Consider the following 6,803-nt stretch of genomic DNA (forward strand, 5'->3'; position numbering starts at 1 on the left):
TTAACTGATTGCTTGTTTTTTTAGCTTCTTTAAATATTAACGGGCTGGAATCATTTATTTTTGATTTTTTTTCTTCTTGCTGAATGATTCGCTGTAGATTTTCTTTTAGTCACCGCAGATGTTCTAAGTGGTACACTAATTTATGTTTTTAATTTTTGTGGATTCCAGCTAATTTTTCCAGTTCAATTTAACTTTTTGAAGAAACTACAAGGTACAAATATAAATGATTACAACTCTTATCTGATTTTTTATTCATTATTATAAGTAAATGTAATTATAAACATACGTTTAATACTAGTTCATCCATGTTAAATTCATCATCATCTTTCGTATCACCTATGTCTTCTTCCTTATCATCTTCAACCTTCTTCTATATCGCTTTCTCCTTCTATAATATTTTCATTTGAGTAGTCCAGCTATTCTTCTACGAATTCCACATTTTTATCAAAACTGTAAAGTAAATAAAATAACATTACAATAGGAAATGCATATAAGAGGAATAAATTAATTATATAACGTTAAAATATTACTACATTTCAAGATTAGTAATTTATGAAAAATCTGTTGACATTAATTAAATATTACAGAAATAAAATAAGATATAGTATATCATATAATTCATACTTTGAGATCCTTCGATACAGTCATTATCAAAAACATTCGATAAGCCTTCTACTGACGGTCTTATTATTTTCCGTACTTGCTCAGCTACTGGATCACTTATAGCTTTATATTGTCCTCTGCTTAAAAAATATAATAAAATAATAGAATCTAATAGTTTATTCATCAATCTTTTATTGCTTTTCTTTGATTGTAAATGCCAATAGATATCAATCAGTTTTATAAATTGCTTGTTTCTTCTCAGCATATTGTTTTTTAGTTCTCTTTTTCATATTGTCCCAACATGTTTTTAGAAACTGTACACATCGTGAAACTCCATTGGAACGGGACATGAAATTAAGTCTCAAGTCTTCCCAACAAACTTTTTCTTTCACAGAAATTGTATTTGTTGTTTTATTTTCTAATATTTTACATCTTTCACGCACTAATTCAATGAGAAGCATTTCTCCGATTCTGTAAAATTCTTGGTTCTTCCGTTTTTATTTTGCTCCATATTTTCATAAACAAAACTGAATTCTAAAAAAAGAATTTTTTAAGAATTATTTGATGAAACATACCGCCTGACTTTTAAGGTTAGCTTTAAGTTTATTCGATTACATCTAAGTAGTTATTCAAATTTTTATTTTTTATTTGTTATACATATTCTTAAATTCCGATTTATTTCACAATAATAAAGATTATTTAAATATTTTTTAATGTTTTTACTTAATTACCTCAAAACTTATTGCCGTTTAGATTTTTTCCGGGATTCGTTACCCATGCCAATTACCCAACCTTGCCCAACCTTTCCCTCTTTTTGTCACACTCATTAGCTGTGCACCAATCACATTACTTGATACAAATTTAATTTGAATTAACACGCACGAAGTGTACGTTCAGTTGAACGAAGGTAAAGTTGGAGGAAAGCAAAACGAGTTGACCGAAGATTAAACTGCGTTCAAAATTGAACGAAGTTCACATGAATTCTAAGGCCCGGTTTCACAACTTTCAGATTAACCCGATTAACCCTATACCCTATTTACTGAAACTCAGAATATATGCTTCTTTCTCCTTAAACGTAAATTGTGATTGGTTAGTTAAAATTTTGAAAAAAAAGAGGGAAAAGCATGCCGATGTAGCCCATTTTACAATAGCCGTAACATAAAACCATAAAGTTCTAAGGTATATATTATAGTTGAGAGCTTGTTTGTGACCGCATACACGTTCGGACGTTTTCGCCCGTTACTGATATATTTTTCTGTCGATTACATCTCAATCGGTCTGCCGGAATGATCACTGTCTTTCTGTATTTTATTATTGCATTTATTTTTGCATCATAGTCAAATCGTTCATTTCCTGTTCATCGTTTCCTGTTCATTTATAGTTACTGAGTATCACTCAAAAGGATAAGAAGAAGAATTGTTGTAAGAGCTCGTAAACGGCTGAAGAACTTTTACTTTTGTTCAATAAAAGTTATATAATAAAATAATTGTGATGTCCTGTAAAAAAGAATTGTCCGTGAAGGATAATATGAATAAAAAGCGGCTACCGAATTTTTCAAGAGATGAAAAAATTACATTAGTTGAAATTATTGAAAGCAAAAAATGATATATGATACATCATATTTACTCAAAAGTAAATATGATTACAAGATGTGCGAAACTTTCACAGCAATTTCATTGGTGCCAGGGTTGTAAACCTCGGTTAAATTGGTTAAACGCCCAAAATCGGGGGTTCATCTTTAACCGAGGCAAGTGAACCTTAACGAAGGTTTAAGGTGGTTGTGGAACGCCACAAATGCGCTAAACTGAGTTCAGCGAGTTAAACTTCGGTTAACTCGAGCTAACCGTGAATTGTGAAACCGGGCCTAAGTTGAACCACATTGGAGGAAACGGGCATAATACGTCCAATTGCATGTGAGTGAAAGAGAGAATCACAGAACATATAAGAATAGAGAGAACCGCCCGTGTGGAAATCTCCCTGTCTTTGCCACATTTATTGTTGGATTCCAATGAGATTTCCATAAGAAAGAAAAACTAAAAGGATTCTGACTTATTCTTCTAATGTAGAAACTGATTTTGACGAATTGTAAGAAAAGTGTAAAAATTTCTGATCAGTTTCTCATTAAAAAATCATACTTTTGCACACGATAGTAAATGTCTAGTTATTCTGCTCGGATTCTAATAGATAATTCCTAGATTCATACTCAGCGTTGCAATCGCGTATAAAAACGGGAAAATGTAAGAAATACCTGTAGGAATTTAAATATAAAACCTAATTTTGGCAATTGTCAATAAATAAGAAACTAACCTGAAAATAATTATAATAATTTTCAATCCATTAATCAATCGGATTTATATTACGTCGTAATTGCCTTCCATTTTTTTCGTACAATGTTTAGTAAATCAGATAAGAGAAAAACTCGAGAAAGGAAAAAACAATATAGACATTTGAAAAAAGAAGTACAGCAGGAAATTCAACAGACACATGTAAATAGTAAGTAAATAATATATGTATAAATATATTTTACAATATTAATAAATGTAATTTTATTTTAAAACTTATAGCTAGACTTGTAGAAAGTTTTTTTACTTCTATAGTTTACTAATGTCTTTAAAAAAATTTTTTTTTTAATTTTTTTATTAAAAAATAAAACGAATTTTTGATCATTTACAATTTTTCTAATTTAATTACTTATTATAATGTTTTGGCCTCTCATAAATATTGTATTCGTAATTTTTTTAATGACAAAAAACTAATTTAATTACTCGACTATCTATCTATCTATCTATCAGTATAAATAGAAATAATATATATAAAATTAATTACAATATTGATTTAGCATTAGATAACAATAATGAAGTTTAATGTAAGAAGAAGAAAAAAAAACTTATATCATGTCAAGAAGAAGAAAGAAACTTAGACCTTGATGGTTGTGAAAATTCTTCTGTACAATCCTTTGAGGGAAATAATATTATAGATGTATCAACAAACGACAATTCTGCATTAGAAAGTGCGTTAGAAGATATTGACTTTGACAAAGGTATATATAAAGATATATTTAAAAATTCTCTGATATAATAAATATTTTATTCATAAATTTTTAAATTAAAAAGAAGACCAAAAAAGAGAAGAAGAAGAAAATGAAGTGTTAAAAATAAAAAAATGGGCCTTACACAATAATATCTCTCAAGCAGTATTACAAAAATTAATGGATATCTTAAGAATTAACCTCCTACCACAATTGCCAGCATCTGTAAAATCTTTTATTAAAACGAAATACACTTTTAATATCGAAACTTTCATAGATGCATAAGAAAAACAATATCATTGCAGTACGTATATTTTGATTTACGTGAGGGATTACAAAGCTGTGTTAATACGGCTTTGCATGATCGAGAAATATCTTTACAAATAAATGTTGATGGCGTACCGTTATACAAATCAAGTCGAAATCAACTTTGGCCTATTCTATGTAAAATTCATTATGAGCCTGTTATATACAAACCGTTTGTTGTCGGCATATATTGTGGGAATAATAAGGCCAATAATATTAACCAATATTTATATAAATTTGTTGATGTCATCAATACATTACAACACGATGGTTTGCTTATTTCAAATCGTTTAATGAAACCTTATATTAAATGTTTTATTTGTGATAGTCTCGCTCGCTTTTTTTTAAAAGGAATTAAAGGACATGGAGGTTATAATGCATGTGAAAGATGTACTGTGTATGGGACAAGAATAAGTAACAGAACTGTTTACACTGAGCTGAATGCATCAGAAAGAAATAATGAGAGTACAGAGTGATCCAGAACATCATTATGCTGTCACACCATTACTTAATATAATTCCAGAAAATGATATGATCAAAATATTTGTATTGGATGTAATGCATTTAGGTTATATTGAAGTCATGAAAAAATTGATAGTAGATTATTGGATGGAAGGTAATTTAACAGTAAGACTGAGTCGCAGATAGAAAAAAGAAATTTCAAGAAGAATATTCAAAATTAATATTCGAAAATATATACCAATTGAATTTCAAGAAAAATTGGTACTTTAATTAATGCTAGAATTTATCAAAATAAAATTATATACAATATTTTGAATTAAGTTTTGTTGTTTCCTTGTACACTGAAAAAGTTTGGTAATAGCTACTAAATATTGAATGAAATAATGATAATAAAATATTTGGTTGAAATAATCAAATATAATTTTATTTTCTAAAGAAACTATTGCTATATTTTGTAATATTTTAAAAAATGCAGAATTATTTTTTATTATTTTAACCAAATATATAATTGTCATTATTTCACTCAACATTTGGTAGCTATTATCATACTCTTTACATATATATATATATATATATATATATATATATATATATATCTCCAAATAAGAATTTAAATATCGACGAAGAATCCGGCTAGTAAATCCGATTGAATTCCTTTAAGTTTTTCTAACCGGTATCCTTTTTAAAAGTGAAACATTTCCCAGCTAGATTCTGATGAAGTTTTCTAGTCAGATTTTAGTCATAATTAGGGAAAACCAATCAGATCCCTACTTAATTTTCTACACGGGCGTATGTTAAAATTTGGGACAAGCAATTAATCTGCCTGCTTTGAAAGTGGCGTCTTCGCCAATATATTATAATTAAATCTTCATCTATTAATAAATATGCCTAAAAAACATTAAAAATGTAAAAAAAGCGCCAAGTATATTTTTGTTACAATATAAAACCAAACCAAATTAAACCAACCAAACTGCAATCAAATATATAATACCATCACAAAGAAGTGAAATCAAAAATATTCCAAGTATATTTATTACCAATGGGGTGTGAGTCTTATGACCACGTTGCAATTGACCACCAGCCATTTACTGTATTAAACAGTGAAAAAACTGTAGGCACCAGCTGCTCAAATGACTGATCAATCGCAACGTGGACAAACGGGTCACTCCCGTACCAAAGAGCAACAAATTATGTGACAAATAAAATCAAAGATGGGCAAAATCTCTAGCAGCAGCGTACTTGACGCGCTCGTTTTTTTTTTATATAACTAATCCGTTAAAGTTCTTTTACACGCACGCACGCACGCACGCACGCACGCACACATTAATTTAAAATGTAACCTACTGCACTTTAATTATTATTTACAAAATTTTTTAAATAATGATTGAGTCAATTTTTAATACTGGCACAGGTTGGAATATAGTCCTAATAATGACATTTAACAAAATTAATCCAAATTTCAATAAAAGTGATGTTATAAAATACAGTGTGCTTAAAAATAAAGAATTAGAAAAATTGATAGGTAAGATTAACATAAAGATAAGCTTGTTGAATGTACCAGATAGCTTACTTTGAATTTTTACAGAATTTATTATTAAATTTAATACTAATCAAATAATGTAATTTTAAAGTCTCGTAATTTACTATAGCATTACAAAAGATAATGAAAAAGTACTTACTAATTTCTAAGTAATTATTAATATGGAAACTTATAAATAGGTGAATAGAATATTTTAAGATTCGTCAGTGATTTAAGTAAAAGTATGAACAATAGTGTTACGTCCAGCCTTCAAGGAAAGATGGTTAAGGAAAGGCCATCTGCAATTTAGGGAAGATAGGGAAGGACGCAACAGAATCTTTAAACTCGTGGTATCTTTAAACTAGACGGACGTACGACACGAGGGCGAACGTACTTTTATGACTCTGGAAATTAGGTCACCGTGTCACGACACGGTTTGACGCCCTTCCAAGAGTCGTGCAATCGTCGGACCTTATTTGAGTCAGAGAATCAAATCTCTTTAACTCGGGATCGGACCTCCCGTGATCGTTTACTAGGAGGCGGCATTCAACGAGACGGAAATTAATTTGAGGAGAAAATGTAATAAATTTTAATAATTAAATTTTTTTATAAAAACTAGCATAAAATATATTTTAAAACTAACGTACGTAATGATATAATTATTAAATATCAATAAAAAAGAAAAGAAGATTTTATATTTAACAATTTGATTTGCCGAATTTATTTATTACCAGAGATGTATTTAACGTTAATTCTTCTCATTAAATTGCCCGAATAGAAATTTCCCAAACATACCCAAATATAACATAGATTCCAATCAGATCATCTAAACTTTTTCTAACTATGGGCAATTTTTTGGAATATGATTGGGATCTATTCCGATTT

General features: G+C 29.0%; 1 long non-coding RNA gene across 1 annotated transcript; it reads right to left on the minus strand.

Annotated features, from left to right (window-relative positions):
* On the minus strand, positions 1–3,056 carry LOC113004630. The gene is made up of 3 exons (XR_003269141.2): positions 625–3,056; positions 287–450; positions 1–204 (listed from the first exon to the last, which is right to left on the minus strand). It is a non-coding gene; the product is annotated as an uncharacterized LOC113004630 (long non-coding RNA).
* Between the last annotated feature and the right edge of the window lie 3,747 nt (positions 3,057–6,803).

The sequence above is a fragment of the Solenopsis invicta genome, chromosome 10, assembly GCF_016802725.1.
Source record: "Solenopsis invicta isolate M01_SB chromosome 10, UNIL_Sinv_3.0, whole genome shotgun sequence".
Taxonomy (NCBI): Eukaryota; Metazoa; Arthropoda; class Insecta; order Hymenoptera; family Formicidae; genus Solenopsis; species Solenopsis invicta.